Here is a 27,239-nt window from a genome sequence, read left to right on the forward strand (position 1 = left end):
CAAAGAAAATCAAAGGCCAATGTTAGAAGGGAAATAAGCGAACACAGTGACCTACTTCAAGCCAGGCAGGGATGGTCACAATCCAATAAAAATTAGGACAGGAGTCCTTTCCTCTCAATTCAGTGGTATCCCATGGTCAGGAGTGAACAAGGGAAATTTTTGCTTCCATTAAAGGCATAGCTGTGCCAACAAATTAAATACTAACGTACTGCTCTGCAAGTGCTGTGAAATTAATGTGTATTCAAAAAAGATATGCTTGCAAAAAAACTTTAATTCTAATTTCTAAACCTCTATTTTCATTTCTGTGATGTATAGGAATGCAACTTTTAAATTGTGTAGTATGTGAATCACCTAATGCAATTAAATACGTTTAACAATAGTGAAATATGCTCCAAAGTCCCAAGCTCAGTTAATCATTATAAATCATGTGGACCAGGGAGCTGTTTGGATTTGCTTGGCTGTGCTCGTTGGTGAATGTGATTATATGACTGGCCCAAATCTTCTGATGGCAATAGCAACAAATGTTGATGCTGTTCAAATTGATATTACATAAAGTGCAAAACAAAGCAGTTTATGCCAATACTTTATTACTCATTGCATTTACAATTACAGGCTTACAATGTTAATTACATTTGAAACATATAGCCTGAGGTTTTATTTTTCCAGTTGATGTACTTGATGTACTATGGCTGAAGAGCTTTGTTTCGACAGTGGCCTTTCCCCATTCTACCTGGTGGTAGCTGTCTCTAGCTTTAGTGTGTCCATCTGCATGTAGTTCTGAACCTTTGGAATGTATCAGTCTGCAACACTGAGTCTTCGGAAACTCTGCACTGGAAGGCCAACAGGTTTTGGGCATACCAAAGCTGATCTTTCACTGAGTTGGTAATCCTCCAGCAGTAGTTCATGCTTATCTTGCTGTGCATCCTGGAAACAGCCTGTAGAGCAAATAGGTCTGCATCAAGGAACTTATGAACTCTTCCTGCAGTTTCATCACTGCATATGGGCTACAACACTTGGTCAGATTTAATGACTTAGAAAACTGCACATCCAAAACAAAAAGACAACGTAATACAATTTTGTTTTGAGTACCAATCAATTTTTTCCAATTAAGAGGCAATTTAGCATAGCCAATCCACCTAACCTGCACATCTTTTGGGTTGTGGGGGTGAAACCCACGCAAACATGGGGAGAATGTGCAAACTCCACACAGTGACCCGAACCTGGGACCTCGATGCCGTGCTGCCCATGTAGTACAATAATTAAACTTGGAGTCTAAGGTGCGCCTGCTTTTTAAAACAGTTAAACTTTCTCGACAAAGTTATAAATGTAATGTTTGGTAGATGCATTATTCTTCGTGAAGCACCTTTTCGCACAATAATAGCAATGCAAATATGGAACAGAGGGCAACCAGTATGTCCTATTCTCAAATGGTGAGTTTTGACCCTGATCCTATTGCAACACTTTTTCAATATAAATTTAGAGTACCCAATTTTTTTTCCAATTAAGGGCCAATTTGGCATTGCCAATCCACCTACCTTGCACATCTTTGGATAGTGGGGGTGAGACTCGCGCAGACATGGGGAGAATGTACAAACTCCACCCAGACAATGACCCGGGGCCATGATCAGAACATTACCACACTTAACACATTTTTAAAATGTTTAATTGGCTATAAAATGCTTCAGGATATCCTGCAATTCTGAAAAGAACTATATGAATACAGCTGTTTTCTTTCAATATGACCATGTAAGCCAGGGTTTTTCAAACTGCAGGTTTTGGGTGGGTGTCAGGAGAGTCATGGCGTTCCCCATCACGGGAGAAGTGTCCAACAGCCATTACTGCCTTTTAAATTGAGAATGCCGGCCGCAACTGGCTTTTAAATGGAACAATGCAATCTTCTGGCCAGAAGTGGCGGCAGAGACCAGGTCACGTGCCCAGCACTTACACTGCTTCACATGCCCTGTATGCCTGTGCTTTTGGCGCCAAATCACGGAGAAGAGATTCCTCCATTTTCTAGCTGCAACCAAGCAAGACAACAGAACTGTGAAGAGCTGAAGATGAATCATTTTAAATAAGGAAAAATTAAATCAGGAACAAAGCAATGTAAAGATGATATCTTGTGATATTCCTCAATCACCTTGCCGATCTTATCCCCCTTCAAATTCTCTCCTTGCTCCCGTACCTGGGCCTATGTCTTCGACACTGCTGCCTTCACCTGGGCAATCGCCTCCTCCACCCACTCCTTCATTACAGCCATCATCTTTTACATCTCCTCCAAGTGTTGAGTGCACTGACTCGAATTCTACGGCCGTCACCTCGGTCAGAGTTTCCACAGTGAGGGGAGCGGCCCAATCCAGCCTCTGCCATCTTTCCTTGCTGCCGTGCTAACCCGTTCACTCGACGGCGAGCCTTCACTCACCCTTCTTTCCAGTGGCTTTCTTCTGGGTCTTTGACATCCCCCACCTTCCTAATACTTTCCTGCACCAGCTTGTTCAAAAACTGCCCCTGAAACCGGGAATTAAACTCCAAAAACCAGAGCCTTGAGCAGGAGTCACCCAACGTGCGACTTCCACCTACATGTTGTCACCGGAGGTCCGGCCTGTAATGGGACTTTATTGGATCCGAAGGTGGAGAGGTCCAAGCCGCGTTCCCTGAACCCCTCTGGGCTGCCTTTATGAAAGAGGAAGGGCTGAACCCGTGGAAGTTTTTGCACCCACAGGATAGGGCGTGTTCGAGTTTTTTTGCCAGTACAGAATCTGTATTCGAAGATGAGGTTTTTTTTAAAGTGATGGGGAAGGCGCTGTTAGCCGGGGTGAGGAAGGCAGAGTATTCTGCAATCGTTATTTTGGACTATGCTCCACACTGGGTGGGTGCGGTTATGGAGAAGACGTCACCTTAGAGGAATGAAAATGAATGAATGATGGCAACAATATCAATAGTAAACATCTTCATTGTGTGATAAGGAGTAACTTAAGGGAATTTAAGGCTGTTTTGATACTCTGTGTTTATATTAAGAACATAAGAACTAGAAGCAGGAGTAAGCCATCTGGCCCCTCGAGCCTGCTCCACCATTCAATGAGATCATGGCTGATCTTTTGTGGACTCAGCTCATTTTCCGGCCCGAACACCATAACCCTTAATCCCTTTATTCTTCAAAAAATTATCTATCTTTATCTTAAAAACATTGAATGAAGGAGCTTCTACTGCTTCACTGGGCAAGGAATTCCATAGATTCACAACCCTTTGGGTGAAGAAGTTCCTCCTAAACTCAGTCCTAAATCTACTTCCCCTTATTTTGAGGCTATGCCTCCTAATTCTGCTTTCATCCGCCAGTGGAAACAACCTGCCCGCATCTATCCTATCTATTCCCTTCATAATTTTTATATTTCTATAAGATCCCCCCCCCCCCCCTCCTCATCCTTCTAAATTCCAACGAGTACAGTCCCAGTCTACTTAACCTCTCCTCGTAATCCAACTCCTTCAGCTCTGGGATTAACCTAGTGAATCTCCTCTGCACACCCTCCAGTGCCAGTACGTCCTTTCTCAAGTAAGGAGACCAAAACTGAACACAATACTCCAGGTGTGGCCTCACTAACACCTTAACTATGGGATTCCCTATGAATACAACCACAAAACTACATTTTGGATAATGTAGGTTGTAATTTTGGATTCATACATTCAGGAGTTTTTACTTTGTTTTTAATCATCAGAAAAACACTGTGGTGATATGCATTGCTGTAAATACACAAGGGGTTAATGTAAACACACTACGGCTAACTAAACACTAGAAGGAACACCAAAGACATCATGATATGCAGACATACAGCTAATGAACACATAGAATAGGACACGACCAATGGGCAGTCAAGACACCCATTGACACAAGACATCCAGAGGTGACACTACCACAAGGGGGCATTACACAACCCATATATAAAGACAGGGCACACATGCTCTGTCTCTTTCCACAGGCCACATTTAGAGAGTAGGACGGGCAGATCAGAAGCATCACACCCACCATGTGGTTTAGAACAGCCTGGTTAGTTAGACTGAGTTACTATAGCAAGATTAGCAGGAGAGTCAAACTCATAGAGAACTGTGCTAATGGTTTAACAAATCACATTGAACTTACTTCAAAGTCTGAAGTATCTTTTGGTCAAAGCTGCATCGAGTTGCAGCCTGTGTTATCCCAGAGTACATAACACAACATGGTACCAGTAGTGCCTGTTGAATCTATATAGTTCAACTCAGCAAGATCTGTGACTACCAGCAACAGAACCCAGGCAAGATGATCGAGATTCCGGTTCCTCAGCAGTTCAGGTACCACGGCAATCTCAGTGCCAACTGGCATGCATTCAAGCAGAGATTTGAGATTTACGTGGTAGCATCCGACCGAGATGGTGAGGCTGGTGCTGAGAAGATAGATCTTCTGCTCACCATTGCAGGTGAAAGTGCAACAGAAATCTTCAACTCCTTCAAGTACTCCAAAGGGCAGGACAAGAGAGACTTCCACACAGTCCTGAACAAGTTTGAAAACTACTGCGAGGTGACCACAACAGAAATCGGTAAAACTGGTGCCTATACTCCCCACAAGGCAAAGGTAGGCTTGCAACAGAAGCAAACGGCAATTTTGATTGACAGCCATCTTGCGCAAGGAGCCGCACATGCGCAGTTCCCGAGAAGACGTGAACTGGCAAAACCGTGGTTTGCGCATGCGCGAGATGCCGTGCATGCGAAAAGAGCGCACCGTGAAGGAAAAGCGACCTGCGCATGCACAATCCATTCCTACGCTCTATGTCACAAGCGTCATGACGTCAGAGGCCCTGGACCACACCCACTTAAAGGGGAAATGTCCAAAAATATGTGAAAAACGATTTTAGACCCAGAAAACACAATTCTTTCACCTGGAATGACAGCACAATGCCTGAACTTCAAGCAGTAGCTGAAAGTAACCTCTGCAGAACCCTGCAACAAACAGTTAACACCGCCCTAAGAGATGATTTAGTCCTTGAAGACGACGACTCAAACGATGATTTCACCATTGGACGTGGCGACCTAAGCACCAAATCCGAACCGCAATGAGATGTGTTGTACATTGAAGCACCCGACACAGTCATGGACGTGTTCTTCGGATTTGAGGATCCTCAGCCCAGCATAGACGACATCCCGACCCATGAGTACAGGATTCTGCTACGACCTGATGCCAAGAGACAGAGAGCAGTACAAGCCCACAGAGAGCGACCTGACACCAAGAGAGTGGTTCACGCACCACGGAAGAGTCCCCGACTTCGCAAAGAAAGCGATGACAGACTCCACAGCGACACCACTGCACAACTCCGTTGAGAGCGCACAGATCGACTCCACAGTGAGACCACTGCACAATGCCACACAGGGAATGATGCCAGACTCCACAGAGAGAGCGATACAAGCTCCACAGCGAGCTCGTTGACAGACTCCACGATGGAAGCAACGCAAGACTCCAGAGCGCAGTCTGTGCATGAACAAGACCATGAAAGTCTAGCAACCTTATCTGAGCAACCAGCAGCAGACGATGCAAGTCTGCCATGCTCAAGTGCACAGCAAGACAACTATGACAGTCTACCACACTCGCGTAACAACAATGACAACAACAATAGAACAACAACTGGTACGACATGGTACAACTCTGTCCATCAAGGACAATGCTCAGCTCAGAATAATGGCGAGATTGCAAACATACCATGGCATGTCAACGCATCTTACCAATTCACTTTTGCTACACTACGGACAAGCAAACCAGCTTTCAGGAAAGATGTCACAAAGAATTGCTACCACAAGCATTAAAAAAAAGAGTCCACCTCAGACAATGAAGTGATTTGACCATTTGAACACCTCCTGATGACTTCTTGGTTACGTAAACACCAGGACACTGACGGCGTTCACAAGGGAATGACGACATCAACATCGACACTTCCATAACAGCACAAGAAAGCCACTCGACCGTGTAAATTCATGAACTTTGGACTCATAACTATTATTTGGTATTGTATAATCCTCAATGTCATCATAACTATTCTTTGATTTTGTATCGTCATCACAGTCATCATAACTTGTACATGTCATCACTTATTTACCTGTTTTTGTTCAATTATTCTTTAACACTGTACAGAAAATATGTAACATGAAAAAAGGGGGGATGTGGTGATATGCATCACTGTAAATACACAAGGGGTTAATGTAAATACACTACGACTAAGTAAACATTCGAGGGAGCACCGGAGACGTCATGACATGCAGACATACAGCTAATGAACACATAGAATAGGATTGCCCAATGGGCAATCAAGACACCCAGAGGTGACACTACCACAAGGGGGCATTACACAACCCATATATAAGGACAGGGCACACATGCTCTCTCTCTTTCCACAGGCGACACTTAGAGAGTAGGACAGGGTCAGATCAGAAGTATCACACCCACCACGTGGCTTAGAGCAGACTGGTTAGTTAGACTGAGTTACTATAGCAAGATTAGCAGGAGAGTCAAACTCATAGAGAACTGTGTTAATAGTTTAATAAATCACATTGAACTTACTTCAAAGTTTGGAGTATCTTTTGGTCAAAGCTGCATTGAGTTGTGGCCTGTGTTATCCCAGAGTACATAACACAACAAACACTTCCTCTGAAAGTTTAATTTGTGGTTAATCCTTGCTCAAATCTGTTGGAATTGATTGGCTCATTAGACTGGGCTGCTTGCCAATGTTGCTCTCTGAAACTTAGCTCTTGCAACTTTCCAACTGATTTTGAAATCAGGAATTACACAGTTAAAGAACTTGGTATAATTGTGTCTACACACAAATATTAGTTAATTTCTTTATAGCTATTGAAGATACTCGACACAGCTCTCAAAAAAGGTTGTAACTTGCAAGATTGATTGAGGTTTTTTTTACAGAAGTTAGTAGATTAGTGACTATAGGTAATCAGTCTTTTCCGAGGATCCTCAATGAGCTACCTCACACTGGATTACTTCATAAAGTAATGTTTTATTATGCTCTTGACGTAGCATAAGCTGCTTCCTTGATGTGCACTCTGACAAAGGAAGGTCCAGACTTGGAGATAGCTTTAACACGTTTATTAAACTATTAACAATTCTCCTACTTGGATTCGACTCTACTGTTAATCCTGCTATAGCTATTCAGACTGACGAACCAGTCTGCTACAATCCACGTGGTGGGTGTGATGTGTTTCAAATCAACCCTGTGTACACACTGAGAGTCTCCACTGGAAAGAGACTGAGCATGTGTGCTGTGTCCTTATATATGGGTTGGTGTAATGCCCCCCTGTGGTAGTGTCACATCTGTGTGTATCGTGAATGTCCATTGGTCGTGTCCTATCTTACTGACCTATTGGTTGACTGTCTGTGTGTCATATTGAGAGTTTGGCTGATGATCGATAAATGAGAGTTTGGCTCAAGATGGGATTGGAACTTTATGGGGAAAACAAAATGTTAGGTAAAGCTTTGTATGAAGAAATGTCAAGACAGGCTGTCACAGGCTTCTGATAGCAAGCTGAGAAATGTCAAGACAGGCTTTCAAAGGCTTCTGATAACAAGGTTGTTTTAGTACCAGACAAATTGCAGACGGCCTTGGGAAGGATTGCGCTAGGCTTGAAAATAATCATAAATTAGCTAAAAGGCACAGATTGAATGCGAGGGAGCTGGTGAGCCAGAAACTGTATAAGAACTGCTGTTAGATGTATTGACTTTGGCTTGCTGGTGTAACTCTCAAGAGATACAGTGGTTTTAGCCCCGGCCGAGAAATAAACATGTTAAAGTAACGAGGTGTTCGACTGATCATTTCATCCGGACTGGCTGCAAAAGAATCCTCATTTGGTGGAGAATGCGGGCATTCAAGGAGCCTCCCTGGAACCTGACGGCGTAACAGATTGATCGCATTCGGACGCTGAGGAGGGAATTGGCCACCAAACGTGAGTACCCTTGTTACCACTTTGGTTTCCCCCTCTGCTGTCCCGAGTGTTGCCACGCCCTGCTGTTCGGTTTCGGTGGAGATTCTGACGAAATCAAAGCAGTCCGGCGAACCCGTTACGAAGACGGATTGAAAGGGTTGGAGTCCCAGGAAGGTTGGACCGTCCTAAAGTCCCGGGTTGGAAACCTTGGGAGGTTAGAGTCCTCCCTAAAGTCCCGGGTTGGAGTCCCTGGGAGGTGAGAGTCCTCCCTAAAGTCCCGGGTTGGAAACCTTGGGAGGTTAGAGTCCTCCTTAAATCTCCGGGTAAATGAGTGATGATGATCCTTCGGGTTGCCTAATACCTTCACAATAAAAGGTGGTTTTCGATAAATAAGTATAGCAACCGGTGTCTAGACTTGTTCGACACTTCGGGTTGATCAGATTGAATATTACGGAGTACGGATAACTCTGTTCAAATTATATATTATAAAATTTAAATGGTGGTGCGGATAACACCTAAAGGAAACATAATAAACAGGGCTTGACCGTTGCGTGCCCTGTCGGAACACTCGAACAATTTCTTAAATCTGTTAGTTCTGTCTTTGATTCCCTGAGTCTGTCAGTCTGTTTAAATCAGTCCTCTCTCTCTCTCTCTTTTCATGTTTCATTTCCAGACTTTGACCTTCTAAAAGTCACTTTCGAACAATTTGATTGCATAAGAAATTGGGGAAGGGGAAATGGCCCCTGGGAGGATCAAAGGAATAGCCTACGGTTATAAAGGCACAGCAGATTATTTGGCAACATAACCGTAGCTCCACGGCTACGAAATTGATTGAGTTATGGCGGGAGTACTGCCAAAAAAAAAAAATTAAAAGATGCATCTTTATTGTCTAGTTGGCAGGCTAACGCTTTAAAATTGGGTATTGAATTAACAGAAGGGGGAATTGTTAAGACTGCGGAGGTTTTGAAAAAGGAATGTGCCCACCATAGAAAAAAACCTAAGTCTGTAAAACCCCCCATTTCTAAATCAGGACCGTACGGTCAAATGGCCGGCCTTGTCTTGACCGAGGGAGACGATGAGGATGACCCTGAAAATTGGCTATATAGGGGACTACCGACCGTTACACCGCCACTACGACCGCCTCCACCTTACATTCAAGCCCTTTATCCACCGCTCCCACGCCACTACCACCACCTCCACCGTCGCAAGGAGGTCCGGCGACTCGCACTCGTTCTAAAACCCGTGCTAATCAATTCCCACAGATGAATCAAGAGTTAGTCCCGGGAAAAGAGGGAGCACCGGAGGTGGATTTCCCTGATTACCCAGACGATTATCAGCCGCAGTGTCAGTTCCCCGTCCGGTAAGTTCCCAATATAGCATACAACCCTGCCAACCCCCGGGGCCCAACAACCAGGCATTTCAAAATAATTATTATAATTAATAAATTAATCAAATTTGATACTGATTCAGTATTAATAAATTATACAATATAATACAGTCAAACAGCTGATTCATCAGTAACATTTCAATAATAGTATTTCAGCTCAAATTCATCGATTGGGGGTACAGTTGGAAGATAAATTGGGGTGGATCAAGTTTTTTGATTTCTTTTTGGATATGTAATGCCAAATCTTTAACTTCTTTAGAGTTATTGGGAATGAAAGTACAACATTCTGCACTTTGACATCTTCTGGATTATACACAAAAGCTTGTTGAAAGGGTTAATTTTCTTGCAGAGACAAAAAGAGGCGTATAGCTTGGAATGATGCCATTCGCATCTCTAAACTTTTTTTAAAAAATAATTGTCACTCGAATGGACTGGGAGTAAAAGTTGGATTGCTGCCAAATTCACGTTATCAAATGTCCTTGAACAATCTGTTTTTTTTAAATCAGAGCTGTTTTGGTTTTTGTAAAACCAGCTTCCATTGTTTGAAGTTTTAATTTCCAGGCTAATTCTAAATATTTATTTTAAAATATCAAACACAATAACTTATTAAACATATAGGTTTTCTGTAGATGAATTCGTTGATTCTATTAAAGAAGGCACTACTAGCAAAATATGTTGGTTTCTTAAAATTAATAAAGCAATATTCAGAATAATGACAGTTCTCTTAAGTTGACAGTTCTTGACTATCCCTGTAGAATTCACTAGAGGCACTTATACAGAATCTTATTCGGCAACAAGTTTTGGTTCCGTGTCACTCTCCTTGTAATACTCCAATACTAGCAGTCCCGAAGCCCGGCAAGCCAGATCAATGTCGCCTCGTCCAAGATCTACGCTCAATTAATGCCATTGTGCAACCCCTTCACGCATTGGTCCCAAATCCAGCCCACATTTTAGCCCAAGTCCCAGCGGACGCTACAACATTTTCCCTGGTGGATCTCCAGCATGCCTTTTTCGCCCTCCCCTTGCACCCGGATTCACAGTATCTCTTTGCCTTTACATATCAAAATCAACAATACACATGGACTAGGTTGCCTCAAGGATTTATACATTCGCCTACTCTTTTCTCCCGCTGTCTCCAACAACAATTACAGCCCCTGGAATTAAAAGGGGGATCCACCCTCGTACAGTATGTTGACGATTTACTGATCGCAAGCCCGTCAGAACAAAGTTGTAAAGAAGATACGGCTCAATTAGTAAATTACCTTTCAATTTTAGGATACATTGTGTCACCCGCCAAAGTAGTAGTAGCCCAACCAACAGTCCGGTTTCTGGGTATCCTTTTATCCGCCGATGCACGGGCGCTATCACCAAGTCGAGTTCAGCCTATTTGTTAGTACCCTGAACCCACAACGGCTAAGGATGTCCGTAAATGGCTCGGGATGGTGAATTATTGCCAGCAATGCATTCCGCATATCGCCCTAGATACCCGGCTATTGACCCCATACACCAATAACGCTGGAGAGTTCCAGTTAAGTACGGAAGCCAAAGAGGCCTTCCATCGGCTAAAAGACGCCTTAATGAGGGCGCCAGCACTAGGACGCTCTATTTATGATCGACCTTTCCAACTTTATTGTACTGTTTTAGCCGGTTGTGCCACCGCGGTACTTACCCAGAAACATGGGGATCGCCACCGTCCTATAGCTTATTACTCGTCTAAACTTGATCCAGTTGCACTCGGCTATCCTGGATGTACTCAGATTTTAGCCTCTATTTACAACAGTCTCCAGTCAGCGGCTAATCTCACTCTTCAGCAGGATATTGTTATTTATAGTTCACATTCAGTCACGGCCCTGCTCGGTCAACTTCAGACTCAGCACCTAACTATGGCGCGTCAAAATAAATATGAGATTTATCTCCTCAATAACCCAAAACTTCAGTTCCGGCACTGCACTACTATTAACCCCGCTAGTTTCCTTTCCGACCCGCCTAACGCCACTGAGTCCCCGACTCATGACTGTCTTTCTCTCTTACAAGACGATGCGTCATTACGCGATGATCTCACTGATTCTCCAATACCAAATGCTGATCTGAACCTATTCACCGATGGTAGTTCATCCATCGGTGAAAGGGGGATAGATTATCAGGGTATGCAATTGTTAACCAACAAGGAGAAACACTTGAAGCAGCAGCATTCGAAACTCCCTTTTCCGCCCAACAGGCTGAACTTTTTGCACTTATTCGAGCCTGTGTATTAGGGAAAGATAAAATTGTAAATATCTACACTGATTCCCGATATGCCTTTGGGGTCACACACGATTTTGGCCAATTATGGAAAAACAGGGGATTTCTGACGTCAGCAGGCACTCAGATATCCCACAAAGTTAGTTACACAATTACTACAGGCTTTAATGCTCCCTAAACAAATAGCCGTAATAAAGTGCGCTGCCCATACGACAGGCAAAACCCTGGTGGACGCGGGTAATCGGCAGGCGGACCACCAGGCCAAAGAGGCTTCTCGCTTAAAAGACATGGTGGTACCAAAAATGATGAGCCAGACTAAAAGCTCTAAGGGTCAGTCTCCCTCTGAAAAGCCAATGCCGACCATCACTGACGTCATTCAATTACAGGAGGACGCTCCTGCTGTGTAAAAAGACTATGGGAAGAATTGGGATGTTGTTATGAGCCTGTAAATAAATTGTGGGTCACCCCGGCAGGGCAGACTTGTATGCCCGATGCATTGGCAGCCTGGGTTACCGAATGTGTTCACTTTGCAACTCATTGTGGTGCGCGAGCTACGGGTGATGTATTGCTCAAAACATGGTGGCATCCAAGACTGCAAGATATAGCGCAACATATTAGCAGTCATTGCCTAGTATGTCAGCAGTATAATCCTGGTAAAGCCATTCCCTGCGAAATGGGTAAAACCCCGCTACCGGAAGGTCCCGTTGAGACACTCCAGATGAATTACATTGAGTTGGGAAGGTGCCAATGTTATAAACATGTATTGGTTATTGTTGATGTATTTAGTAAATGGATAGAAGCTTACCCCACTGTAGATAACAAAGCTTCCACGGTAGTAAAAGTTTTGATGCGAGAAATTGTTCCTAGATTTGGGATTCCATATCGATTAAGTTCTGATAATGGACCTCATTTTGTGGGACATATCAATAAGGAATTTTGTACTCAGCTGGGAATAAAACAACAATTACATTGCGCATACCGACCCCAAGCAGCGGGAATGGTAGAAAGGGCTAATCAGACATTAAAAACAAAACTGGCAAAACTACAGGCAGAGACTGGAGCCACTTGGCTCAAATTATTGCCTATTGCCCTCTTCCAAATACGTGCAACCCCAGCTGGAAAGACACGACTGAGTCCCTCCGAAATTTCATACGGAAGACCCTTGCGTACTCCTTGGGATCAAGGGAAACATAAGGAAGTACAGTTTCACCACATGACCACGGAAATGGCCAATTACGTTATAGCTCTAACAAAGGTTTTAAAAGGCCTCCACTCGCGGGTCCGAGCAGCCCATGGCGAGATACCCCCCTTATCCAGTACTGTCACCATTAACCCAGGCGAGTACGTTATGATCCGGAACTGGGTTCGGAAAGGATTAGAACCCCGATGGGAAGGACCACACCAGGCCCTACTCACTACTCCCACTGCTGTAAAAGTAAAAGGCAGAAATGCCTGGATCCACATCCACCATTGTAAGGTTGTGAAAATGCAATAGAGAATAACCCTCTGTTTCGAGCCCTAAGTAATAACTTCAGCATCATTCACGGGATGAAGGACAGCCTTATTATCGTAACCCTGCTGGGACTTTTGGAAACTGGAGGAGAGGCCAAGCGAAGAACCTGTGGCCCCAAGGGAAGACAGACTCATCACCTCTGTCGAGGAGACACCTTACAATGCACCAGACAAGGCCAAGGAGAAGGACCTTGGAACGCGACCCCTGCGGACGGATGTTCGGCCTACGTACAACGATGCAATCGGACCATACTCATCAGTGGAGTGACGAAGGGCAACCTACCCTGTCATCAGGTCAACTGTAAATGGGACTATAGCTGCAGAAACAAAAAAAAAAGACTTTACCCTTGGGTTGCGTTGACCAAGGGAGGGTAAGGCTGCGGGGAAAAAGGGAATTACATGTAAACACGTATTTGTATATGTCATATGTGTACGCAAAGGATATGAATGTTTCTGGTTGCTGGGTATGTACACATATCCCGACCCATGCTAAGGGAGGGATCCCCCTCAGACCTGTTCCCCTTAACCTGTCAGAAACAGTAGAATGGTATATTTACCAGGATGGTACTCGTCAATCCCCCAGAACTATAAGAATTGCATCAGTGGTAAGACCCCAGACGGCAGGGCAGCTTCTAGTTTATCGTTTCTCCCCATATCCCCAAGACCTTGGAAAGAGGGAGGCTATCCAATGAACATCTTTGAGATGTGGTACCAACCAAGTTATAACAAATCCCACCAGCCTCCGTTTCTTACCCTCACTAATACCACCAACATGGGAAGACCACTGGGAACAAAATGTTTGGTAAGGAATGTGGTTAAAGGGATATTTGTAGGTGCTAGTCAATGCGAGCACAGATTTGTGGTGGTCAACATATCCGAGGTCTATCCCGTATATACGTCTCCTCAGTTTTATGGGTGTACACTGGACGTCCCATACGCGAATGGGACAGGTACCTTCAAGTACTCCCTGATGGCCCAAGGGTTTGATGTGGACAAACTCACTTCATACAATGGGACGTATTTTATTTGTGGCCACAAGGCATATCCCTGGCTGCCAGAGAATTGGACGGGATCCTGTTATTTAGGATACATTGTTCCCTACGTGCACCATCTCACTAGTTTAAGGAATCACCCTCACCTGAAGCGGCAAAATAAAGCAATAACCGAAACGCAACGATACTTTGGGATCCTGCTTCCCCCTATCGGGGTAGCTCTTGCAATGAAGGAAATAAGGAAGATAGCAAAAATCCTGGAAAAGGTAGCAAACAACACCACTGAAGCATTGACTGAGATAAATAATGAAATGGTGGCAATAAGAACCGTAGCCCTACAAAACCGAATGGCCCTCGATTACCTCCTTACAAACAAAGGTGGGACTTGTGCCATGATCGGTTCGGAATGTTGCACCTACATCCCCGATAGCTCGGAGAACATCACCCACCTCGCGGATCATATCCGCAAAGAGGTTAAGAATATGCATGAAATATCAAGAGATGGGTGGTTAGATTGGTTATTTGCCGGATCATGGGGGTCTTACCTAGTGCATGGATTGATAATCCTGGTAGTTGTAATACTTGTAATAATTATGCTTAGCTTCCTAATGAAATGCTTGTGTAAAAGTGCAGCAGTAATTTCTCAACAGTTAATGCAGCAACATGAAGTGCGCCTTGAAGAGTTAATGGATGTGAAAGAAAGTGCAGAGGAATATGAGGAAATGATCGAAATGCAAATAGAATGGGAAAGACTGAGACGATTGACTATGGATTAGAAGTTATCGTGAAATGATAAAAGGGGGGAATGAGAGTTTGGCTGATGATCGATAAATGAGAGTTTGGCTCAAGATGGGATTGGAACTTTATGGGGAAAACAAAATGTTAGGTAAAGCTTTGTGTGAAGAAATGTCAAGACAGCCTGTCACAGGCTTCTGATAGCAAGCTGAGAAATGTCAAGACAGGCTTTCAAAGGCTTCCGATAACAAGGTTGTTTTAGTACCAGACAAATTGCAGACGGCCTTGGGAAGGGTTGCGCTAGGCTTGAAAATAATCATAAAATAGCTAAAAGGCACAGATTGAATGCGAGGGAGCTGCCCTCAGAAATGAGCCAGAAACTGTATAAGAACTGCTGTTAGATGTATTGACTTTGGCTTGCTGGTGTAACTCTCAAGAGATACAGTGGTTTAAGCCCCGGCCGAGAAATAAACATGTTAAAGTAACGAGGTGTTCGACTGATCATTTCATCCGGACTGGCTGCAAAAGAATCCTCAATATCTCTGGTGCTCCCTCTAGTGTCTAGCTAGGTGTACTGTATGTACATTAACCCTTTGTGTACTTACAGTGATGTATATCACCACAGTGACTATAGGTAATCAGTCTTTTCAGAGGATCCTTAATGAGCTACCTCACACTGGATTACTTCATAAAGTAAAATTGTGATATCAGTAGGGATTTGACCCACTAGATTAGGAATTATTCTAATTCTGCAGACAAGAGTTATAGTGGATATTGTGGATCAGCCTGGAAGCAGGTTACATTGTGATACCACTGTCCTACCCCACCCCACGCCCTCGGGGATCGCTATTAAGTCCACTACAGTTCTGTGTTTTTATTAATGATCTGGACATAGTTTTGGGGCCATGGTCAGTAAGTTTGCAGTTGATATAGAACTGTAGAGGGTGAAGTCTTCTGAAAAAATGGCATCTAATCTGGATAAATGCAGTGTGATCCATAGAGTCGGGACCAACATAGAATATACTTACCATTTATATGATAATGAAAGTGGTTGAGAGTAAGATGTCTTAGATGTATTTCACACACATCTCTCAAAAGTTCACAACCGGGGCAGCACGGTGGCGCAGTGGGTTAGCCCTGTTGCCTCACGGTGCCGAGGTCCCAGGTTCGATCCCGGCTCCAGGTCACTGTCCGTGTGGAGTTTGCACTTTCTCCCCGTGTTTGCGTGGGTTTTGCCCCCACAACCCAAAGATGTGCAAGGTAGGTGGATTGAACACGCTAAATTGCCCCTTAATTGGAAAAAAATGAATTGGGTATATTTAAGGAAAGAAAAGTTCACAACCAATGTTGAGAGTCTGTAGCTAACTCAAATGGTATTGGGTTGTATCATCACAATGTAAAAGGATATAGTTATTTCATTAAACAGTCCTTGGTTAGACTGCATCCAGAGTACTCTAGCTTTGTCAAAGACTCATCCAGACGACTTCTGGTTGCGGCGATGACCAGCTAAGCCGCACGTTTCGGCGGCTCCAGCTCGAACGGACCTTCGGGCTCTTTTAAGAGCCCCAACGGGGAATTTTTTCGGGACGAAACCCGGTGTGGGGTGAGACAGCATGGAGTCCCCCCCTCCCCCCCCAGCGAAAAAGAAAAATATCGGCGGCGGCGGCCAGATCGCGAAGAATCCTTGAGGACAGGGGCAGAAGGAAAAAAGGAGCAAGATGGCGGCGGAGGGAGCCCAGGCGACATGGGGACCGGACCAAGACGAATTTTTAAGACGGTGTGTGGAGCTGCTTAAAAAGGAGGTGCTGGCCCCGATGCTACAAGCAATTGAGGGGCTTAAGGAGACACAAAAGACCCAGGAGATGGAGCTCCGTGTGGTGGAGCAGAAGGTGACGGACAACGAGGACGAGATCCTGGGCCTAGCGGTCAAAATGCAGACGCACGAGGCGCTCCACAAAAAGTGCATTGAAAGGATTGAAGTCCTAGAAAACAGATCACGGAGAAAGAACCTCCGGATCGTGGGTCTCCCCGAGGGAGTGGAAGGAGCGGACGGCGGAACTTACGTGAGCACGATGCTACGCTCGCTAATGGGAGCTGAGGCCCCCTTGGGCCCCTTGGAAGTGGAAGGGGCCCATCGGGTCCCTGCGAGGAGACCAAAGGCGGGAGAACCACCTAGGGCGACGATCGTGCGATTTCACCACTTCAGTGACAGAGAGGTGGTTCTGAGATGGGCCAAAAAGGTACGAAGTAGTAGATGGGAGAATGCAGTGGTACGAGTGTACCAGGATTGGAGTGCGGAGGTGGCGAGAAGGAGGGCGAGTTTTAATCGAGCCAAGGAGGTGCTACACAAGAACAAGGTGAAGTTCGGGATGTTGCAGCCGGCGCGACTGTGGGTCACGCACCAGGAGAGGCATCACTACTTCGAAACGTCGGAAGAAGCATGGACCTACATTAAAAACGAGAAACTGGATCAGAACTGAGGGACTGATGTTGGAGGGGAAACAACAATGCTGATGTATATAGAGATGTAAATTGGGGAGGGGGGGACACTGAGAAATGTGGGCGCCGGTGGGGGGGAAGAAGAGACATAGACGGGGGATGGGGAATGGGAGTGGGGCGGCAGAGGGAGCTGCGCCACGAGGGGCGGGATGGCTCTAGAGAACACGGGGTATATTTTTCTTGTTCCCGCGCCAGAAAGATGATGGCGGGAAGATAGGCGCAAGGTGGATGGGAGTTCCCCACACGGGGGGGTCAAGGAGAGTGCGGGAGAAGCCGGGGTCAGTTGAAGTCAGCTGACTTTCGGAAGCAATATGGGGGGAGTAACCATGCTAGATGGGGATCTAGCGGGGGTGGGGGGGATAACTGGGTTGCTGCTGCAGAGATCGAAAAGGAACTGGTAAAAGAAAAGGTGGTCGGGGCGGGAATGCGCCGCCTGGGGAACGGGTGGGTGCGCGGAACCGGGACGTGGGACTGGCCCAGAGAGGGTGATGGCTAGTCGACAGGGGAGGGGGGCAGGCAGCCCCCCAGTTCGGCTGATCACGTGGAACGTGAGAGGCCTAAATGGGCCGATTAAGAGGGCCCGAGTGTTCGCGCACTTGAAAGGACTGAGGGCCGACGTGGCCATGCTTCAGGAGATGCACCTGAAGGTGGCGGACCAAGTTAGGTTAAGGAAAGTATGGGTGGGACAGGTGTTCCACACAGGGCTGGATGCAAAGAATAGAGGGGTGGCCATACTGGTGGGGAAACGGGTGTCATTCAAGGCTAGGAACATTGTAGCAGACAGCGGTGGCAGATATGTGATGGTGAGTGGCAGACTGCAGGGGATGGAGGTCGTGTTGGTTAATGTATATGCCCCGAATTGGGATGATGCGGGATTTATGAAGCGGATGCTGGGACGTATCTCGGACCTGGAGGTATGAAACCTGATAATGTGGGGGGACTTCAACGCCGTGCTGGACCCAGGGTTAGATAGATCTAGATCTAGGACCAGAAGAAGGCCGGCAGCGGCCAAGATGCTTAGGGGGTTTATGGACCAAATGGGGGGAGTGGATCCGTGGTGATTTGTTAGGCCGATGGCCAAAGAGTTTTCCTTTTTCTCCCATGTCCACAAGGTGTACACACGGATAGATTTCTTTGTTTTGGGAAGGTCACTGATTTCGAGGGTGGAAGGAACTGAGTACTCAGCCATAGCTGTTTCAGATCATGCCCCACACTGGGTGGACCTGGAATTAGGAGAGGAGAGGGAGCAGCGTTCACTCTGGCGACTGGATGTGGGATTATTGGCGGATGAGGGAGTCTGCGGAAGGGTGCGGGGCTGTATCGAAAGGTACCTGGAGGCCAATGACGACAGGGAGGTCCGAGTGGGAGTAGTATGGGAAGCACTAAAGGCGGTGGTCAGAGGAGAGCTAATCTCCATCAGGGCCCACAAGGGGAAAACAGAGGCCAAGGAAAGGGAAAGACTACTGGGGGAGATTTTGAGGGTAGATAAAAAATATGCGGAGGCCCCGGATGAAGGACTATACAGGAAGAGCGACGACTCCAGACGGAGTTCGACCTGTTGACCACAGGGAGGGCGGAGGCACAGTGGAGGAAGGCACAGGGGATGAGATATGAATATGGGGAAAAGGCGAGTCGCCTGTTGACCCACCAGCTGTGAAAGACAGCGGCGAGGGAGATAGAGGGAATTAGGGATGAAATGGGAGCCACGGTGCGGAGAGCAGGGAAGGTAAACGAGGTGTTTAAGACCTTTTATGAGAGACTATGTAGGTCCTAACCCCCGGAGGGAAAAGAGGGCATGCAGCAGTTTTTGGACCAATTAAGGTTTCCGAGGGTGGAGCAGCAGGAGGTGGAAGGCCTGGGGGCGCCAATTGGGGTGGACGAGGTTACCAAAGGGCTGGGGAACATGCAGGCGCGGAAGGCCCCGGGACCAGATGGGTTCCCGGTGGAATTCTACAGAAAATATGTGGACTTGTTGGCCCCGCTGCTGGTAAGGACCTTTAACGAGGCCAGAGAAGGGGGGACCCTACCCCCGACAATGTCGGAGGCGACGATATCGCTAATCTTGAAGCGAGATAAAGATCCGCTGCAGTGCGGGTCCTATAGGCCTATCTCATTGCTAAATGTGGACGCCAAGTTGCTGGCAAAGGTGCTGGCAACAAGGATAGAGGATTGTGTCCCGGGGGTGGTGCACGAAGACCAGACAGGGTTCGTAAAGGGGAGACAATTAAATGTCAACGTGCGACGGTTATTAGGGGTGATAATGATGCCCCCAGCAGAGGGGGAGGCAGAGATAGTGGCGGCAATGGATGCAGAGAAGGCATTTGATAGGGTGGAGTGGGAGTATCTATGGGAGGTGCTGAGGAGGTTCGGGTTCGGGGAGGGGTTTGTCAGCTGGGTTAAACTCCTATATGGGGCCCCAACGGCAAGTGTGGTCACAAATCGGCAAAGGTCGGAGTATTTTCGACTACACAGGGGAACAAGACAAGGATGCCCGTTGTCCCCATTACTGTTCGCGCTGGCAATTGAACCACTGGCCATAGCGCTGAGAGACTCCAGAAAATGGAGAGGGGTGATTAGAGGGGGAGAGGAACACCGAGTGTCACTCTACGCGGATGACCTACTGCTGTATGTGACGGACCCAGTGGGGGGGATGACAGAGGTCATGCAGATATTGATGGAGTTTGGAGATTTCTCGGAATATAGGCTTAACATGGGAAAGAGTGAGCTTTTTGTGATACACCCTGGGGACCAGAGTAGAGGGATAGATGGCCTACCGCTAAGGAGAGTGGAAAGAAACTTCCGATACCTGGGGATTCAGATAGCCAGGAGTTGGGGAACCTTACACAGACTTAATCTGACTCGACTGGTGGAACAAATGGAAGAGGATTTCAAAAGGTGGGACATGCAGCCGCTGTCACTGGCGGGTAGAGTGCAGGCGCTTAAGATGATGGTCCTCCCGAGGTTCCTATTCGTGTTCCAATGTCTCCCTATACTGATCACTAAGGTCTTTTTCAAAAAAATAGATAGAAACATCATGAGCTTCGTGTGGGCAGGGAAGGCCCTGAGGGTAAGGAAGGGGTTCCTACAACGTAGCAGAGTCAGAGGGGGACTGGCGTTGCCAAATTTGGGCGATTACTATTGGGCCGCCAACGTGGCGATGATTTGTAGGTGGATGATGGAGGGAGAGGGAGCGGCGTGGAAAAGGCTGGGGATGGCGTCCTGCAAAGGAACGAGCTTAAAAGCGCTGGTGACGGCGCCACTACCGCTCTCCCCCAAAAAATTTACCACGAACCCAGTGGTGGCGGCAACATTAAGTATCTGGGGGCAATGGAGGCGACAGAGGGGTGTGCTGGGAGCCTCGGTATGGTCCCCGATCAGGAACAACCATAGGTTTGCCCCAGGGAGGCTGGACGGAGGATTCCAGAGCTGGCACTGGGCAGGAATCAGGAGAGTGGGAGATTTACTTATAGATGGGACGTTTGCGAGCTTGGGAGCGCTTGAGGAAAAGTATGAGCTGCCCCGGGGAAATTTCTTTAGATATATGCAGGTGAGAGCGTTCACGAGACAACTGGTGAAGGAATTTCCGCTGCTCCCGATACAAGGGATCCAGGACAGGGTGCTTTCGGGGGGGGGTGGATCGGGGAGGGCAAAGTGTCAGAGATATACCGGGAGATGAGAGAAGAGGGGGAGGAGCTGGTGGGTGAACTGAAGGGAAAATGGGAAGAAGAGCTCGGGGAGGAGATTGAGGAGGGTTTGTGGGCTGATGCCCTAAGCAGGGTAAATTCCTCTTCCTCATGTGCCAGGCTTAGCCTGATCCAATTTAAGGTGCTGCATAGAGCACACATAACGGGAGCAAGGATGAGCAGGTTCTTCGGAGTGGAGGACAAGTGTGGGAGGTGCGGGGGAAGCCCGGCGAACCACACACATATGTTTTGATTGTGTCCGGCACTGGAGGGGTATTGGAGGGGAGAGACGGGAGTGATCTCGAAGGTGGTGAAGGTCCGGGTCAAGCCAGGCTCGGGGTTAGCTATATTTGGAGTAGCGGAAGAGCCGGGAGTGCAGGAGGCGAAAGAGGCCGATGTTGTGGCCTTTGCGTCCCTGGTAGCCCGGCGTAGGATTTTACTCATGTGGAAGGAAGCGAAACCCCCCGGACTGGAGGCCTGGATAAACGATATGGCGGGGTTCATAAAACTAGTGCGGATGAAGTTTGCGCTGAGAGGATCGGCTCAAGGGTTCACCAGACGGTGGCAACTGTTCCTCGACTACCTAGCGGAACGTTAGGGGGAAGATAGATGGTCAGCAGCAGCAACCCAGGGGGAGGGGGAGCGGGGGGGGGGGCGTAAATTGTTTGTGTTTTTGGAGGGGGAAAGGGGGTGGGGGGAGCATTACTTCGTGTTATTTGGTTAGTTTACTATGTTAGTTAAACAATGTTATATAGCAGTTACCATGTTACCATTTTTGTTGATTTGTAAGGGAAAAAATTGTGTTTGAAAACTTTAATAAAATATATATTTTTTAAAAAAGAGTCATCCAGACTTGAAACACTTGATCGCTTCTCTCTCCACAGATGCAGTCAGATCTTTTGCTTTTATCTTAGAGTACTTTGCACCATTTGGGTCCCATCACGAGAATGAAAAAGTTCACAGGATAGCCATAAAAATGATTCCTAGCTTAAAGTACCTTAGTTACTCATATGGGCTTAAAGTGCTGGGCCTATTTACTTTGGACCATTAGAGACTTTGTGGTGTCCTTTGTGAAATAATTAAAGGGTTGGATAGAGTGACTGTTGATAAATTATTTCAGTTTGACAAATTCGGGAGGACCAGGGGATATACATTCAAACTAAGTCTAAGTAGGAATAAGTGTTTTTTCAAATTTTCTCAAAATAGTGAGCCTTTGGAATATCTAATCCATTTGTGAGGTTTTTGCTGACTATCTACATGTCTTCAAGATGCAGCTGGACCTGTTATTGACTGAGGCAGAGATCACATCATATTGAAGGTAAGTAGATTAACAGATTGAGGGATTTAAAAACAAGGATGAGAATGCGCAAGGTGAATGGAACTTGGTATGAGTAAGGACATAATCTTTATTGTCACAAGTAGGCTTACTTTAACACTGCAATGAAGTTACTGTGAAAATCCCCTAGTTGCCACATTCCGGCGTCTGTTCGGGTGGACAGAGGGAGAATTCAGAATGTCCAAATGACCTAATAGCACGTTTTTCGAGACGTGTGGGAGGAAACCGGAGCACCTGGAGGAAACCCACGCAGACACAAGGTGAATGTGCAGACTCCACACAGACAGTGGCCCAAACCGGGAATCGAACCTGGGACCCTGGCGCTGTGAAGCCATAGTGCTAACCACTATGCTACTGTGCTTCCCAGAGATGGACACCAGAGATTTGGGTGACCTCAAGTTTATGGAGGGTAGAATGTGGGAGTTCAGCCACCAGTGTTTTGGAATAGTCAACTTTGGAGGTAGGATGATAGTTTCAGCAGCAGATGAGGTAAGATGCGGGGGGGAGGGGGAGAGGAGTCAATCGATGCTTTGGAGGAGGAAATAGGCAGTCTTACCAATGGCGTGAACATGAAGTTCGAAGGTCATCTCAGGATCAAATATGACACCAAGGTTGAAAACAGCCTGGCACTGCCTCAGAATCAGGGCAAGGAGGAGACAGCCATTAGGGAAAGGAGTTTGCGGCAGAACTAAGGACAGTAGCTATGGGGCGCGATTCTCTGAAATGGAAACAGAGTGTTCGTGCCGTCATGAACGCCGTTGAGGTTCACGACGACGCGAAACGGCCCCTATCCCAACCGATCCAGGGCCCGAAAATGGGCTAGGAGCGGCGCCGCATCATTTACGCGCACCAGGCCTTGGCACCGCATAAAGGCGGTGCCGCATACATGACGCGGCCAATCCTGCATAACTGCCATCACCCGCACATGCGTGGTTTCCGTCCTCCCCGAGTCCGCCCCGCAAGATGTCCGACGGATCTTGCAGGGCTGCAGAAGAAAGGAGGTCCTCCTTCAGAGAGGCCGGCCCAACGATCGGTGGGCACCGATCGCGGGCCAGACCCCATTTGAGGCGCACCTCGGTGCAGGATCCCCCCCCCCCCCCCCCCCCCGGCAGGCTGCCACCCCCCAGCGTTCCCGCGCTGTTCCTGCTGGCAGCGACCAGGCGTGGACGGCGCCGGGTTGGAACCCGCCGTTTTGGGCAGGCCGCTCGGCCTATCCGGGACTGAGAATCGCAGGGGTACCGGTGAATTGCCATTTTGGCTGTCTCCGGCAATTCACTGGACCGCGCCGCGCATAATGCGATTGTGCCGATCTGGCCACTTCCGTGAATCGCGGGAGAGCATCGGAACGGCGTCGCAGGAAAATTTGGCGACCCAGGCGATTCTTTGAAACGGCGCGGGAAAAAAATTTAGAGTACAATTATTTTCTTTCAATTAAGAGCAATTTAGTGTGGCCAATCCACCTAACCGGCACATCTTTGGGTTGTGGGGATGAACCCCACGCAGACGCAGGGAGAATGTGCAAAGTGTTATTTTACCTTCTGTGAAGATTTGGTATTCTGGTTGGTTGGAGGTGTCAAAAATACAACTTTATTGCTAATTACTCACTCAAATATACTTGAATAAGAACTGAATCAAAACTTAGAAACAAAATATCAAACAATACATAAAAATGGCAAGCACATGGCATAAAGCATAAAATAAATTACTTTAACACAAACAAACAAATAGATGATTTAAGAATTCAAGAACAAAGACCTCGACCACAAGGTCTTACTTTGAAGGGAATTCTTATATCTGGTTTAACCCCTCATTTACTCATCGGTTTCTAATTCTCAGCTGAGACCTCCTGGTTTGTTCAAATAAATGTCTGTTATTTAGAGGATGATTTATTAATCAAATATAAGGCATTACTTAAGATTGACAGGTGCCTATCAAAGGTAGCTTAGCGTCTGCGTGCACAGTCTTAGGAAAAGTACTGCATATGTTTCCCACATTTGCCATGTTACACAGCTCAGTGGAGACCTTGTTGTAACTGATTAGTTGATTCAACCAAGAACAATACATTCTTAGTGCTGCATGTACTGGAATAAAATGGTTAATCCATTATGTGAAACTATGACTGGATTCCCACAGTCAAGACACTTTTAATAATTTTACCTCTTAGCTACATACATTCAACTAGCACCTATATGAATAAATCTATGAATAAATCAATACTTTATCAGTGAGATTAAATTGGGGTCGATAGTGTACAAGTAAAAGCTGACATTGTTTTCAGATGATGTTGTCAAAGGGCAGCATGTAGATTAGAAATTGGAGGGGACCAAGGAGAAATGCTTGGGTGATTTCCGCATAATAGTGTGGGAAGGGCAGCATGCTGGTGCAGTGGTTACCACTGCTGCCTCATGGCACCGAGGTCCCAGGTTCGATCCTGGCTCTGGGTCACTGTCCGTGTGGAGTTTGCACATTCTCCCCGTGTTTGCGTCGGTTTCGCCCCCACAATCCAAAGATGTGCAGGGTAGGTGGATTGGCCACGCTAAATTGCCCCCTAATTGGAAAAAATAAATTGGGTACTATAAATTTATTTTAAAAATAAAATAATAGTGTGGGAACCAGAAGACTGGCCATTGCAAGTGATTCTCAGTCTATGATTAAATAAGCTAAGAATTGAGCCAAGCCAGAGCAGTTCCATCCAGCTAAGAGGAGTGAGGAATGTGAAGGGTTGCAAAAAGGTCATTAAGGATGAGGAAGGATAATTTACCTTTATCACAGCCATGTACAGGATGTCATTTGTGCCTTTGTTCAGAGCTGTTTCAGAATAATAACAGGAACAGACACTTGATTGATACAGATATAAACATCTGTACACAGATTTGGGGTGGCGGAGCAGTTGGGGCTGTTCGTGGGGTGCTGAGAATACATACAAAGATTTTGGAGAAGGTAGGAGATAATATAGTAACTGAAGTTGTCAAATTCAATGTTACATTTGATTGAGCCGTGTTTATGTATCATGTGTGTGAGGGCAGCACGGTGGGGGAGTGATTAGCACTGCTGCCTCATGGCACTGAGGTCCCAGGTTCGATCCCGGCCCTGGGTCCCTGTCCGTGTGGAATTTGCACATTCTCCCCGTGTCTACATGGGTTTCACCCCCACAACCCAAAGATGTGCAGGGTAGGTGGATTGGCTATGCTAAATTGCCCCTTAATTGGAAAAAATGAATTGGATACTCTAAAAAAAAAATTTCATGTATCTTGTGTGTCCTGGTTCTATCAAATTTAGTCTATCAGTCTTTCATTACTTAAATACTTCAATTTAATCGCTCCATGTCTATGCTTTTCCTGAGTATAAAATTAATTCTCTGAGTCTATTGTGATAATGATGGGCTTTTAAACTAGTTTTAAACTGTTAATCTCTTTGTGTAGTATCCTCTGGGGTACCATGTGACAGTTGTTCACACTGTACATTATATTCTAGGTTCGTACTAATGAAGGTCTTGTATAAGGATATATAGTATTTTGTATTTGATACTGGTCTGCTTTAATAATTAATCTCTGTACTTTATTGGCCTTTACTACAACTTTACAGTACCAACCATCACCCTTTTAGAGATTCAAACACTATAGCTCCTAGGTATCTTTCCTGCTCAGTAAACTATGGCTTAATCTTGTGCCATATATACATGTCCAGCTCGGTTCGCCCTTATTGGGCTTCAAAATACTCTAGAAAAGCATAGACATGGAGAGATCCTAAATTTAGTAAATAGGGGCATAGAATATAAAAGCATGGAAGTTATGAGGAAACTTTATAAAACACAGATTGGCCTCAACTGGAGTATTGGCGGTATTTAATAAAATGATAGGAGTCTTTTGCCCACCAGCAGGAGAGGGCTTCGCTTCACCTTTTTAAAGGAAGTCCCATGAAATGAAGTGCATTTAACTGGACAGCAGTGGATGGGCCTTCCCCTGGATCAAGGACCCCAGGCAGTGGAGGTCCTGCCCACAAGAGCTGCTGGTACAACCCAGTATTGTTGCTGGCTTCCAGGCCACAGGTGAGTGATGGCAGGGAGGTGGGTGGTGCATTGCAGCTGGTGCTCTGCCAGCCACCTTCCTGTCCAATTAAATGCCCCACTGCCATTAAACTCACCTTGAAGGCATTCCATTCCATTCATTTGGTCTGATTCTGGGTACCTTAGGGTGAATATGAAGACATGAAAGTAGGTGCAGAAAAGGTTTACAAGAATCATACTACCGATGACATTTGGTGGACAAATTGGTGAAACTGGCGCTGTTCTCCTTTGTGACGATTGAAAGGCAATCTCATAGAGGTGCTCAAACTCATGGGGGTGGGTGTAGTGGCCTAGGAGAGTCGGGGAAGACACTTCCTATCGGCAGAAGAGTCGAGAACAAGCATTTGCTTCCCGGCCTTTGGCCTACAATCAAGTGTAAGATCAGGAGTAATGTGTGTTCTTGTCAGCTTGGATCTTGTAAGTCTCATGTGGAAAACATGACTTGGATTCAATTTGACTTGTTTTTTGGAGAATGAGATGGATTAAGGGCTTGCACATTGCTCATTGGTTTTGTAATTCTGAGAAAGGATTTTATAAAAAATCTTAAGGTCTCTGGGTGCCAGTTGATCAACTTGCTGCGTACTTTCAGCAATTCTTGCTTTTCTTTAAACCAGAAAATGTTCAGCCGGTCGAGGGGCGGAAAACAGAGTTAATATTCAGATTGTTCATCCATTTGTAACGGGCGCAGAATGTGTTCTTACCCCGGAACCTCTGCTTGAATCCACCACCCCGCATCTTGCCCTCCCTCACTGGGGGCGGGGCCGGGGGCGGGGCCGGGGGGACGGGCCGGGGGCGGGGCCGGGGCCGGGACGGGGGCGGGGCCGGGGGCGGGGCCGGCCAGTGA

At 46.4% G+C, this 27,239-nt stretch overlaps 1 long non-coding RNA gene across 1 annotated transcript; it reads right to left on the reverse strand.

Moving 5' to 3' along the window:
* Window positions 1-581: 581 nt before the first annotated feature.
* On the reverse strand, window positions 582-27,163 carry LOC140409532 (uncharacterized). The gene is made up of 3 exons (XR_011940372.1): window positions 27,097-27,163; window positions 17,214-17,257; window positions 582-935 (listed from the first exon to the last, which is right to left on the reverse strand). It is a non-coding gene; the product is annotated as an uncharacterized lncRNA (long non-coding RNA).
* Window positions 27,164-27,239: the final 76 nt, after the last annotated feature.

Source organism: Scyliorhinus torazame, chromosome 3, assembly GCF_047496885.1.
Source record: "Scyliorhinus torazame isolate Kashiwa2021f chromosome 3, sScyTor2.1, whole genome shotgun sequence".
Classification (NCBI taxonomy): Eukaryota; Metazoa; Chordata; class Chondrichthyes; order Carcharhiniformes; family Scyliorhinidae; genus Scyliorhinus; species Scyliorhinus torazame.